At 49.2% G+C, this 13,990-nt stretch overlaps 1 pseudogene; it reads left to right on the top strand.

Moving 5' to 3' along the window:
* The window catches only part of LOC117308530 (essential MCU regulator, mitochondrial-like), a 120,254-nt pseudogene that overhangs the window by 675 nt on the left and 105,589 nt on the right, over positions 1-13,990 (top strand).

A 13,990-nucleotide genomic window follows, 5' to 3' on the forward strand; every position in this document is an offset into this window, starting at 1 on the left:
CCCTGCGCCACGGGCGCCGCTCCGGACTCTGATTGGTGAATCGGGGGAGGGGGCGTGCCCTACCGCGCAGCTGGTAGGGGAGGGGAAAGTAGGGGAGAGGAGTACGGGAGGGGCGGCTGCTGGGGCCCGCTTGAGCCTGAGCCTTGTTCTCTGGGTTTGGAACCGATGACCAGGCCTGGATCTCCCTCGGCCTGGTGGTGAGACCCACCTCCCAGCCTTTAGTGCCCTGGGCTAGCCTTCTGCCTTCTGAGAAACCCCTATCTCTCCTCTCTCCTTCTCACCAGCATCGGCAAGAAAAGACGTGGGGAGGCAAGACTTGGCGCGACCTAAGGATGCAGTTTTTAAGTCAGAGCAGCCCAGCAATCAAGTAACTTCCGTTTGCACAGCGTTTTGGAGAGCTTTCAACTGGGTGAAATCCTCGCACAAACCTCAGAGAGGTTCAGAGAGGTTTTGGTTCTTGCCTAGTAAGTAGTGGAAGGACGCAGGACTTTTCCACAGCACGACGCACCTCCCAACAGGTGTTCCGAGACTAGGTGGCCATTAGCTGGTGACAGGTGGGGATGAGGGCTGGGCCAGATAATCTTCCGGCCTTAGGACAGTGATTGGTGTGTGTGTGTGTGTGTGTGTGTGTGTGTGTGTGTGTAGCTCCCCACGCTCCCTGCCCCACCCCCAACCCCGGGGCGGGGGGGGGGGGCTGTATTAAAATCTTAGGTGTATGTGCAATTTGAATAACAGCGTATTCAGCGTCACAGTTGAATACTTTGAAATGAATAAAATTTTTTTCTAAAAACTTGGAAAATAAATCAGAAGACTTGATTAGGTGGCCCCAAGGTTGTTATGTCCTTCCCAGGAGAAGCAGCAATACATTTTTTAAAAAGATGGAAAGTAGGGAAGGTATTAGCTACTGGGAGGATTCTTGTAGGGTACTGTGGGACAGGGAAAACACCTCCTCTGGTGGCTGAGCTGGCAGGCAGAGTTGGCTTCATGGGGCAGGGCAGGGTTTTCCTTCCTCTCTCTGGAGGAGCTGTGGCTATTGAAACAAGGACTGGGAGGCTGGTGTTGCAGCCGTCATTAGCGGTCATTAGGCTATGCTGATGGGTCTGGCTGTGCCCAGCAGGTTTAGAATAGCCCAGGAGGGGATGTCCAGAACCTAGCGCTGGCACAGGTTAACATTAGAATGAATGAGTGAGTCAGAATGTTAGCAGTGGAAGGGATCTTTGGGATTATTCACTCCGATCTTACTTTACAGATGAAGAAAATGAGACCCAGAGAAGAAAAGGGCTCCTTTAAGGTCACGCGGTGAATTTGTCACAGCCAGAACTAGGACTCAGGCCTCTTCATGACTGGCATGGTGGCCTTCCCACTCTATCATGGAACCTGGAGGTATTTCAGACTTTGAGTCTGTGCATGCATCAGCAGAAATCTAATGTAGCACACAGGGAAAACTGGAAGAAGAGAAGTGAGATGGGGCCTTGTGCCTTTGGCATGGGCCCCTGCCCTCGGGAGCAATCCAGAGGCCATGTAGCAGGCATGGGGAAGGCTTTGAGGCGGTAACGTGTTGCCTGTTCTGGCCACCTGTCTGCATGTGGGGTGGAAGAAATGTTTTTCAGTCTCTTCCTCACCTACTACTCCCTAACAGTTAAGTTCCCAACCAGGCAGTGATATTCTGTACTTGCCAACCCAGTTCCTTTTCCAAGTTTGTGTTGGCACTCAAGTTAAAAAGCTATTCCTTTATTTCCTCCCGTCTCCCACCAAAAATAAATAAAAGGGCCCAGATGGCGTGGAGCTCCTGCAGAAGTGTGGCGGGTTTGCTGACACTGAACTCCGAGCTCTTACCACGAGAACGCTGGCCCCCAGAGTGGTATGAAGGATATTATTCTATAAATGGAAAATTCCTGCAGCCTGCATACTTTCAAGGTATGCAGGCTTTTCAAGTTCTGAAGACTGGAGCTACCATTCTGAGAAAAACTTCTGCAAGGAAAGTTTAAAACCGCCAGCTGCTGGGCCCAGTCCCCCTTGGTCAGGCCAAAGAGAGGATGGCAAATAAGCGAGGCCTTCTTTCCTCCCTCACATGACTTTTTAGCCCTTGTGGTTTTGCAAGGGGAATAAACACTTTTAAGTGAACATGAATGGAAACAAATGCCTTGATTCGGAGCTACAACCTGGGTGGGTGGGTTGTGGTGATGGTCAGATAGATGCCCTGGAGAGAAGTGAAAGGATGCTCGTGTGTCCTGGGGCCTGGCTCTGTGCTCTGTTCCCTAGGCTGCTCACCTTGTCGGCTGCCTTGCCCACAGTAGGTGTTTTGCCCTGAAAGAATGCCTGGAAGTGGAGGCCAAGTTCATAAAGGCTTTTTTTTTTTGGCGGGTGACACCCTGGGCCTCAGTACACCGTCAGTGACCGCAGAAAGCCTGGAGTGGCTGCCTGGTCCAGCTCTAGGGTAAATCAGGAGTTACTTTTGTCACCAAGCACAGGCCTCAGATGAGCTCTCCAGCTCCCTTTGAGGCAGTGGAACTGACTTCTGAGATGTTCTTAGATGCTCCGATAGATGAAGTCTGACTGCCTTTTTGTTCCCTTTCCAGAAGTCTGGAATGAAACAGAAGGAGTCAGAGTGTGACAGTGTCTTCGAGGGATACCTTCAGATTGATGGAGGCAGGAAGACAGATCAGGACGGGCCTCATCTCAGAGGTTAGACAGCATCGCTCAGTTTCTTCTGGAAGGGGGCCTGTGTGGCACAAGTCGGGCAGGGCAGGGGTGGGTAGTGGGGAGGGACGCTTGGGCTCTGAGTTTCCACCTCTCCACATGGCCCCCAGCCGCCATCCTGGGCCATTTCCTTTGCTGGCAGCAGAACTGAACCATGAGAGGCAACACACAGACCTCAGGCGTCTTGAGGCTCTTCAGAAACATGAGGTCAGCCCTAGGGAATGAGGCAGCTTGGCGGGTGTCCAGGCAGCTACAGAGACGCTGTTTGTCAGGCTCTGGGTTCCCGCTGACCCGCCTGCCAAGCTCTCGCGAGGGACAGGAAGTGCTTTGGCTCCCCCCGCCCTGGGGCCTGGGTATATCAGGGGCTCACTTCTGTAATGGTGTCGACTTTGTGCATGTCATGCCTCTGGCCGAGCTCAGAGGGTCCCAGGGACGGGGCTTCTGCCCTTTGGGGCTTAGAGGCAGCTGTAGTGGGTTGAGAAGCCACGTGGTGAAGTGGCGGGAGCTTGCTGGGCCAGGGGCTGGGTTTTTATCTTGGTCCTTCTGCAAAGTCGCCTGTGGCCTTGGACGTGGGACTTTACCACTCTGGGCTCCAGCTCCTTCCTCGATCAGCGAGGGGGCTAATCGTGTGAAGTGACAGCCACTTTCTCCTTCTTGCTTTCTTAATTTTGTACTGGAACAGTCTCTCCCTCGCCCTGTGTGGATGAGCTGTGATGGGTGTGAACCAGCAGAAACAGCCTATTTTCCCTGATTTTACTAGGAGAGGGCTGGTGACCCAGGTCCGGTCCCTGAAATATAAGGGGATGTCTGTTAGGTGGGCTCTGAGAGGGAGTTTGCTCCCTTCTTTAAAAAGAAAAGAAAAAAAAGAAAAGATCAGGAACCTCACCTTCTTCTGGTCACTGACAGGTTGTGGAGCTGAGGCAGCCCAGAGGTGACAAGAGTCTTAAGGGAGAAAAAGCTGGCACACTGGTGATGGCCGCCTGGAAAAGCTATATTAAAAAAAAAAAAATGAAGCCTTGGTGACATTTCTGTTGAAGTCTTGTGATTTGTTACACAAGATAATTAAACATCTTTGTTGTTTCAGCCACTACAAGTCAGGTATTCTTTTACTTGCAGCTGAATTCACTCTAATGGAGACGTAGTAACATGAAAAAAATGCATTTGGGAATTCTATCAGAAAGGTGGGATACAACATTCTGGCCAGATGGAGGTGACAACCATGTCAGAATTGTGTGTGTGTATAAACGGGGGCAGGAAGAAAATCCAGAGAACTGAGAACAGGGGCTTTGTGGTGGCTCTTCTCTTACCCACCCTGCCTTGCGCTGAAGTCTCCCAGCTGATATTCGTAATGGTAACACCACGACCATCAGACCAGGTGCTTTATAGCGTCCTCTTGGTACCACTTACACGACTGCTGCACGCGGCAGGTGCTGTGATTGTCCTCGTGTTGTCCATGAGGGGAGGCTGCAGAGCTCACATTTAAACCTGTGTCCCTCTCCAAAGCTGGGCTGTGCCTACTTGGATGCAGCCGGTCATCCTCTGGCCATGGGGCTTCTGGGGCTCGCCTGGGGGAGGACGGCTAGGAGCGCAGGCAGAGGGGGCAGGAGGAGACGGTATAAGGAGCCGCCTGGGGCCAAAGTGGGCCCATCCAGCGTGTCAGGGATTGTTCCCAGAGAAAACCAATTCCACTCAGAAGCGGTGTGGATTTTTCGATCTATTTATCTAATGGGTACTTTGGTATAACGAGTAATCGTTTCTCTTTGTAACACACCCTCCCTCCTTCTAGCCATGTGGTTTGCTTTTAGACATACGTATCATCCCAATTTTGTTTAAAGCAAGATATGCCTGGAAGCTGACAGCCCGAAGGGCAGATGTCCCTGGGCTGATGGTGCTGATAATAATAGAAATAACAGCTCGCACGTCCAGAGCCTTTACAGGCACGAGCATGAGCTCATAGTTTCTTAAATCCTTCCGGCAGTGCTACAATCATACCCTTTTCACAGAAAGGAAAATGAGGTTTTCGGAGGCTAAAAAAGTGTACTCAGCATCTCCCTCGTAGGTAGTGGGTGGGCTTTCTCCAAGGCCTGTGCTGGGAGCTATCATATTTCCTCAGCCAGCTCCTGGCCCATAGACATTCAGTTAGAATTCACTACTTCCTGTCTCCCTACGTCCTCACCTTCCTTCTGACTGGGACTATCAGGCTCATCCTCAACCCCTGCTGTCTGCAAGGGGAAGGGAGTAAAAGCTGGGGCCCCTAGTGGAGGAGTTAGACATGAAACGGTAAACTATGAGGTCAAGGTTGTTTTCCAGTGGGCCTGAGGGCTGAGGTGGAGGAAGATGAGGTCAGCGAAGGGGATGAGACCAGACTGCCGAGCAGGGCTGCTGTGTATGGTTCTGCAGGTTGTGCACTGTGCAAGGGCTTTGCATCTAAGGGGGTGCCTTGTACTTCATAGACGTGGTAATACATGTATGAGTGAATCTCTGATAGTTTTCTGGCAAATCGGGAGTAAAGTGTCTTTTTCTAATGGAATGGTATATTATGACAATATTCTGACAGATGGAAAAAGATGTCTTGTGGAAGAAGTACCTTTTCCTAATTTGCCCAAAGCTTTGACTCTGGCCAGAAGAGTGAAATGCTAAGATTTTTTTTTTTCTTAACATCTTTATTGGAGTATAATTGCCTTACAATGTTGTGTTAGTTTCTGCTGTATAATAAGATTCTTGAAAGCAGGCCTTCAGTTTGCCATTAACTACATGCCCATGGGTCTTTCTGAAGCTTCAAGTGAAAGTGTCTTTCTAATTGAGCTGATCAGGCGGGTGCTGGGCACAGTTCTGCCCTAGTAGTTACTGGTGGACCAGGGGCTCCACTGGGATTAACATTTTTAAGATCGCTCAAGTCATTTTAGACATCTTCTCTCGGTCTTACCTGACTTTCCCAGCTGTCCCGAGTTCCCTAGGGTTTCTTGTGCCCTGACAGTGCCTGTCCATGATGGTAAGTTGGCAGTTGTGCCTGTCCTGGGGCTTCTATGGCTTGGGCACCAGCAGGCAGGGTGGTGGCCCAGGCTGTTATAGATGGAGTAGGCTTAAGCAAGTCATTGCCCTTCTCTGGGCCTCAGTTTTCTCTCATGTAAAATAATTAGGTGGCCTAAGTGATTTCTTGGCCCTTTCCAGCTCTCAGGTTTATTTGTTCACCATCAGGGCTTTGGGCTGAGTGTGAATAAGATGTGCCTACTTCTGAGCTCATGGAGCTTATACTCTGATGGGGGTGGACAGACAAGCAAACAGATGATGATACTTTGGTGGGAGACATATTAGTTTCCTTTTGCTGCTGCAACAAATCATCACCAACATAGTGGCTCAAAACAGTACAAACTTATCTTACCGTTCTGGAGGTCAGAAGCCTGAACTGGGTCTCACTGGGCTAAAATCAAGGTGTCAGCAGGACTGTGTTCTTTTCCAGAGGCTCTAGGGGAGAATCTGTTTTCTTGCCTTTTCCAGTTTCTCGAGCCCGCCTGCATTCCTTTGGCTGTGGCCCCCTTCCTTCTTCAAAGGAGTTTTTCTTCTGCTTCCCTCTTCTACTTTTCAGAATGCTCGTGATCACATTGGGCCCACCTGGATAATCCAGGGTACTCTCCCTATTTTAATGCTCTCTAATTAGCAATCCTAATTCCACCTGGAACCTTAATTCCTTTCTGCCATGGAAAGTAACATAGTCTTCCGGGTCCGGGAATTAGGATGTGGGCATCTTTTGGGGCCATTATTCTGCTTCCCACAGGAAGAGTACAGAGGACTGTGGGACCCCTTGGCAAGGGGCATCCAACCAATACACAGGGGACGCATGTGTCATGGGTCCCTAGACCTTTGAATATCCAGAGGTCAGCTGGGCTGGTGAATTGAGGTTTCCTTTGCCCGTTGGGACCTGACCCTGTAGGGTGAGGAAGCCCTACGCAGTATATGTGTGTGTCCCTCAGGCAGATGGAAGGTAATTGCCTAGGGTCTGAGTTGCAAGAAGGGATGGTGAGCAAAGGAAGTAGTATATGTGTGGGGTACTCTAAAACATAATGATGGCGATGATGTTATTTAATTTGTGGTTAAAACAAACAAAAGCCAAGTACAACAAAAATACCAAGCAACAACAGCGTGTGCATCTTTTAAATTTAGTGTATCTGAGATCCTATGTATTTTCTGCAATTTGCTTTTTTAAATATAAATTTATTTATTTATTTATTTTTGGCTGTGTTGGGTCTTCATTGCTGCGCACGGGCTTTCTCTAGTTGCAGCTAGCGGGGGCTACTCTTCATTGCAGTGAACGAGATTCTTATTGTGGTGGCTTCCTTTGTTGCGGAGCATGGGCTCTAGGCGCGTGGGCTTCAGTAGTTGTGGCTCACGGGCTCTAGAGCGCAGGCTCAGTAGCTGTGGCGCATGGGCTTAGTTGCTCTGTGGCATGTGGAATCTTCCCGGACCAGGGCTCGAACCCATGTTCCCTGCACTGGCAGGCGGATTCTTAACCACTGCACCACCAGGGAAGCCCTGCAATTTGCTTTTTTCATTTAATACGTCTTAGGAGCTTTCCAGTTCAGTATATATAGCACCACCTCATTCTCTTTACCTCATTCTTTTTAGCTGCTCTAAAGATGAACCATGGTTTATTTAAGGGATGGTGTCAAACTCCCTGCCGTCCTCCCTGTGTCTGGCAGGTGAACACATATCTCTTGCTGAATCACTGATTGGGGAAAGTGCTCCCCAAGCTGGAGGAGCCTGTTGATGTTTTAGTTTTCATCACCTATGCAAATCTTTGAGTCTCTTTGGTTTGAGTGCGTCAGAGTCTGGTCTGAAAATCTACCCAAGATTATTGTTAGTGTGTTTGGCCAGGGGATCAGCTGCCCTCTGGAAACGCTCCCTCAGGGCCTGTCTGCACGTGCTGCCTCCAGAAGGCGGTCACAAGCTCTTGAAGATACATCTGGGCCTGGGTTGGAAGCTGATGGGAACTTGAGTCCCTGAATCTGAAAGCAGGACTGGGAGTCTCCTGAGACTGGCCACAGCCAACACGTAAGGGACCCCAGGGGATTGATTCCTGGCTCCTTTTCTGGTCCTGCTCAGACTGTCTCCATGATGGTGGTTGCATGCTGATGGGACACTTACACTCTGGCCTCAGCCTCTGCCCAGCCCTCCCTCGGCTCCAAACAAGCTGTGAATGTTCACACCTTTGCACAAGCTGTTTCTTCCGCCAGGGATACCCTTCCTTTTTCCTTTTTTTGCATTTAAGGCTCAGCTCAAATGGCCCCTCTTGGGTAAAGCTTCCCCCGCTTCCCATTGGGGACGAGTTGGTCACTCTCTTCTCTGAGTGCCCAGAAGCTCTGTACCTGCTACATCCTGGTCACAAGGTAGGACCAACCACTGCTACCTGTCTGCTCCCCTCACCTGGTGGGGGCTTCTGGAGGCAAGGACCCCCGGTGCCCATCCTAGTGTCTGGCACATCGTGGGACTTTGCAAATGTCCACTGGATGCGAGAAGCTCTGTGACAGCAGGATGAAGGCGCTGGGCACAGGCAGGTGAGCAGAGGTGAGTGCTCCATGGAAGAGCTGAGAAGCTGTGAGGTTAGGAGCCACGGGCTTTCCTCAGGGTGACTTCCTGTCATCAAAGTGGTCCTTTCAGGCTGGAACAAGACACTTAGAGCATCAGAGACTTGAGTTCAACTCAGATGAAATCTTGTCTAATTTCTAAAAAAAAAATACTAAAGGCAGATGGCAGTTGTGTCCGTGATATTGATTTTACCTGTATCTGAAAAACAAAGCACCTTGGAGCACCTTGCATGTTGGAAGTCACGTCATCTGAGCACAGTGATGGTCACTTTTCTAGGGGTCTGACCCCCACAAACCTCAGCCATCCAGGATGAGGCTGAGAAGTGGGAAGTGAGTGGAAGGGCTTGGGTGATTATCTCAGAGAGTTCTACGAAAGCATTTTTGCTGCGCAGAAAAGAGTCAGCTGCTCTCTGGGAACCTGTTAACTCTTGCTTTACATACATTTGTAACAGGCTCCTTTATCTGGTTTCTCAGCTCAGACTGTAAGGTGGTGGTGATGGGGTGGGCGATACCTGTTGAAAGCAATGAAAAGCAGTAGCTGAAAACCAGATGTGAGAGAGGGGACCAGTGAACTGTCAAACGGCTGATGTGTGGGACTTCCCTGGTGGCGCAGTGGTTAAGAATTCACCTGCCAATGCAGGGGACATGTGTTCGAGCCCTGGTGCGGGAAGATCCCACATGCCGCGGAGCAACTAAGCCCGTGCGCCACAACTGCTGAGCCTGCGCTCTGGAGCCTGAGAGCCACAACTACTGAGCCCACATGCCACAACTGCTGAAGCCTGCACACCTAGAGCCCGTGCTCCGCAACAAGGGAAGCCACTGCAATGAGAAGCCCGCACACCACAACGAAGAGTAGCCCCCGCTCACCACAACTAGAGAAAGCCTGCGTGCAGCAACGAAGACCCAATGCAGCCAAAAATAAATAAATAAGTAAATAAATTTATTAAAAAAAAAACTTATTAAGAAAAAGCTGATGTGGGCACAATTAGAACAGAGCCACCTTGTGCTGGACCATCTAGCACCTGGACAAATAGCCCAACTTGCATCCAGTCACCTCTATAGATATTACCGTATGATGGCAGGATATAATTATTTGGTAATGTTAATTCTGAATTATTAGAAAAATATTAAATTCCAATTACTGTTTAAGAAGGCAGGAAACGTATAGTACAGTTTAGAAAATGATTGGCACATAGTTTGATGTTTGTAGTATCTATCATGTAGACACATATATTATATGATTTGTCCCCTCTCTCAGAACCACCAGGTAAATAATAACTGTGGTTAATGTGTCCAGCTATGAACTCTACCCTGTTACCTCATTTACTCTCCAACAACCTGGGGTGGGGGGTTAGTATTATGGGTAATCCCATTTTATAGATGTGGACAGTGAGACTCAGAGAGGGAATGCAATGTATCCAGTGTCACACAGCCAGCAAAAGCTAGAAGGGACTTTGATCCCAGGTTAATAGACTCCAAAGCCGGCGCTCTTAACCCTTAGGGCCTGACTCTGCTGTGATTTTCCTCTCTTGCCCCAGCAGACTGCAGCCCTGCTGGGTGTGTCTCCTGCTGTCCTTTAATCGCTCCACTTGCCCTGGCTCCCAGGGAAAGGTTCAGGGTGATGGAGTTGCTTCCCAGGAGGCTGGATGCATCGTCAGGGCCCCTGGTGTCCACTGCTGTGACATTTGCTAATGAATAGCTCCCTTCCTGGAGCCAAAGGAAATTCACTGTCTGGCCACAGGAAAAGCACACCGTGTGTCCCCTGACAGCACAAAGATGAATGTTGACTGTCTGGACACGCTCGGGGTGTACCCATGGCCTTTGGCTTCACCGACCACACCTGTTTCTGGGCCAGAGGTAAGGTCTAGGGCCATCCCTCTGCCAAGTGACGGGGCTTGGCTGGAGGGTGGGAGGGAGGCAGGGTCCAGGGTCCTGGCCAGGAAGCCACAGCAGCTGCCCTGCAGGCTGCTGCGAGGTTATGTGAGCCCCAGAATCTCCTGGGGGAGGCCAAGGTAGGATGGCATCACCTCCCCCTAGCTGCTGCCTGCAACCGGAGGCCAGAGCTCCCTGCCCACCCCCATGTTGAACATAAGTGTCACCTTTAGAAGGGAACTCACCACGCAGCAGCGTCACCTGCTGGGAAGGGTCCTACGTGAGCCGGATCGGGGCGGCTTTCTGACCCACCAGCAACTCGCAAGTGGTTTCCTTCCTCTGGACCTCAGATTCCTCCCCATTAAATAAGAAGACAGGCAGAGGCATGGAACATTGTTCATACCTGTCACTATTAAACAGGGTCTCAAAACTGTACAAATTCCCCCCTTTTATCTTGTTAAATGAGACATTTGGTAGGTATATTTTCCCTTATATATTTTGTGTGAAAAATATAGAAATATGTAAGAAAATACGTGTACAAGTATATATATATATATATATATATATATATGAGATTGCTAAGAGTGATCATCTGGGAATTCCCTGGCCACTCAGTGGTTAGGATTCCCTGCTCTCACTGCCAAGGGCACGGGTTCAAGCCCTGGTCAGGGAACTAAGATTCCACAAGATGCATGTTGCGGCCAAAAAAAAAAAAAAAAGTGGTCATCTCCAGGCAGTGGAATTAAGGGTGTATAGTTCTATACTTATTTTTTTTTAATACAAAAAATTCAAACCCAGGATGTTAGATTCCAAATTCTGTGCTCCTGGTTCATTGATGCTGCTGCCTCTGCTATTAAAGCCCAACAGTGGCTGTCTTCCTGTCCCTGGAGGCTACAGCCAGCTCATTGCAGGGACCGGGTCCACCTGCCAGAAAGGTCTTGGTAGCCACACCTGCCCATTCTACCTCCTTTTGCCCCTCTGGGTTCCCTGTGTTGCACACCTGAGCACGCTTTCATCTGGGATTTGGTGGTGCCAAAGTCTGTTTTCAAAACAGCGCAAGTGGAAGTCTGGGTCCTATATGTTTCTTCACCTCTTACTACTGCACCCATTGCTCCCACCCCTAGATTCAAACATCATGATGGTCCTGGAGAGGTGGGAATTAGATTAGAGTGAGATAGGTGAGTGGAGTTCTGAGGGGTCTTCTCTGCTTTCCTGTCTTAGCCAGGGCAGCTGTAACAGGATACCATAGACTGTGTGGGTTATAAACAATAAAATTTATTTCTCATGGTTCTGGAGCCTGGAAGTCCAAGATCAAAGCGCCAGCAGATTTGCTGTCTGGTGGGGGACTTCTTCCTGGTTCTTAGATGGCTGTCTTCTCACTGTGTCCTCATATAGCCTCTTTTATAAGGGCACTAATCCTGTTCACAAGGGCTGCACCCTCATCACCTCCCAAAGGCCCTACCTCCATATACCTTCATGTTGGGGATTAGGTTTCAACATATGAATCTGGGGGAGGTGGGGAACAAACATTCAGTTTATAGCCCTCTCCCTCTCAGCCATTGTCTAGGGTCACTGCTGTCCCATACCTGTTCCCTCTGCCCTTCACTCTCCCCTAGTAAATCTCACCTAGCCATCAGAGCCAGCTCATATGCTGCTCTTCAGTGAAGCCTTTGGCAGTAGATCAGGGAAGTGAGTGCCGTCTGCCCAACATGCTTTCCCACTCTCCACCTTTGGGTTCCTCTGAGGAACTCCCTTAGGCCATGTGGGCCTGGTAGGGCTGTCAATCACAGCTCTGCCCCTGCCACAGGGGTCAGCATATGACACAGGCTGGCCAATCAGAGGATCCAACCCCCTGGCCATAGAGATTGGTTCAGTGGTGGGCATGTGCCCAAAACAGGACCAAGCAGACTCTTCCCTGAGATTGATGTGAGCATGTTGCAGGAGAGAAGTGCTGTTTTCATTGACAGTGTTTACTTCGGATGCTGTGAGTCTGCAGTTGCTGGTGGCTATCTTGTCTGCATAGGAAGAGCACCTCTGTGCAGAAGAAAGCCATATACAGACAGAGCCCAGAGGACATAATTGCTTCAGCCTCTGGATCCAGCTGTACCTGAAGCTGATACTCCTAAACTTCCCAGTGAGCCGGTAAATCTCCTTTTTGTTCAAGCTGGTTTGATATGGGGCTCTGCTCCTTGACTCTGAAGGAGACCTGATCAGTACAGCTCCCTGACACCCCGTCCCGCCATGCACCTCCTTGAAGTTAGTCACTCTTATTTGTACTTCTGTGCTACATTGTCACTGCTTGCTACTGTCCTGCTCCTCAGCAGGGCCTCCCTGCTCCTCTTCCAGCCCACAGCTCTGAGGCCATAGGTTGTGGTCAGTGAAGGGGGATTGAGTGAACCAGGGAGGGATGAGTGCAGGTACCACCTTGAGACCCCTTCTGCTGCTACTAATGCTTCTACTCAGGGACAGGCTGGCTGGGTCTGAACTTACCTCACAAGGAGACTTTTAAAGAAAACAAAGAGATCTAGCCCTAGCTGCCAACATTCCTACTTCTGGAGTGAGGCTGGGCTTGGGCAGTTCCTTGAAGATTCGGTTCAGGCCAAGAGAACAGACAGAACTGTTGCTCAGGGGATGAGAGAGTCTGAAGCCGTAGCACCGGCACCTGCCAGGGACAGAGCTGACGTTAGGATTCATCTCAGCCCCTTGGAGGGCGGCCAGGAGCTGGCCAGAAGGTCAGAGGCAGGGTCCCTTGAGGGAGTGGGGGCCACGGTCCAGACAGGGGTCCACTTGAAATGGGTGGAAAGCTGACTTCCTGCCAGGAATCTTAACCATGCACAGCTTCAACTCCCAGGGAAAAGTTCCGATTTAGTTAGTGTCCCAGTGCCATGCCCCGGGACATGGGCATGGTTTTCATTGTGCCTGTGAGAATAAAACTGATGATGGGCTCTTTAGAAAATGGAATCTAATAATCAACATGTTTCCAGGTCTGCAGCTTGTAGAAAGCCTGGCGGACGGTTGAAGAAATGTTTTCTTATAATAAATTAGAAAGTGTTTTACTTTTCCTTCAGCTTATTTCTCATAATAAATTCAGTTGTGCTGTGGTGGGGCAGGATTCTTTTAAATAATTCTTCCCTGAAACATAACATCTGCTGGCCTCAGATTGCCAGAGAGGATCCTTGATAAGTTTGAAATTGATGAAGATAGAATATTCATTTTACAATTGGCCCATATTTTATTTTGATTTGTGGAAGTCGCCTTCTCCTCCTTACTTACGTTGGCTCTCAAGTAAATACCATGATTGTGGCTTAGGTATTCAGCAAGTCCACAGATGGTTGTTTTAGTAGAAGCACGGACAACAGGGAAGGCAAAGCCATATTTATTTAAATTAAAAGATTTTATATTCCAGTATAGTTGATTGACAGTGTTGTCTTAACTTTTGCTGTACAGCAAAGTGACTCAGTTATACATGTATGTTCATTCTTTTTCATATTCTTTTCCATTATGGTTTATCACAGCGTTGTTGAATACAGTTCCCTGTGGTATACAGTAGGATCTTGTTATTTATCCATCCTATATATACACTAGTTTGCATCTGCTAATCCCACACTCCCAGTCCATCCCTCCCCAACCCCTCCTCCCCCTTGGCACCACAGGTCTATTCTCTGTGTCTGTAGTCTGTTTCTGTTTCATAGATATGTTCATTTGTGTCACATTTTAGATTCCACCATAATCACGTGGTATTTGTTTTTCTCTTTCTGACTTACTTCACTTTGTATGATAATCTCTAGGTCCAGCCATGTTGCTGCAAATGGCATTATTTCATTCTTTTTTTATGG

Source organism: Tursiops truncatus, chromosome 16 (genome assembly GCF_011762595.2).
Source record: "Tursiops truncatus isolate mTurTru1 chromosome 16, mTurTru1.mat.Y, whole genome shotgun sequence".
Classification (NCBI taxonomy): Eukaryota; Metazoa; Chordata; class Mammalia; order Artiodactyla; family Delphinidae; genus Tursiops; species Tursiops truncatus.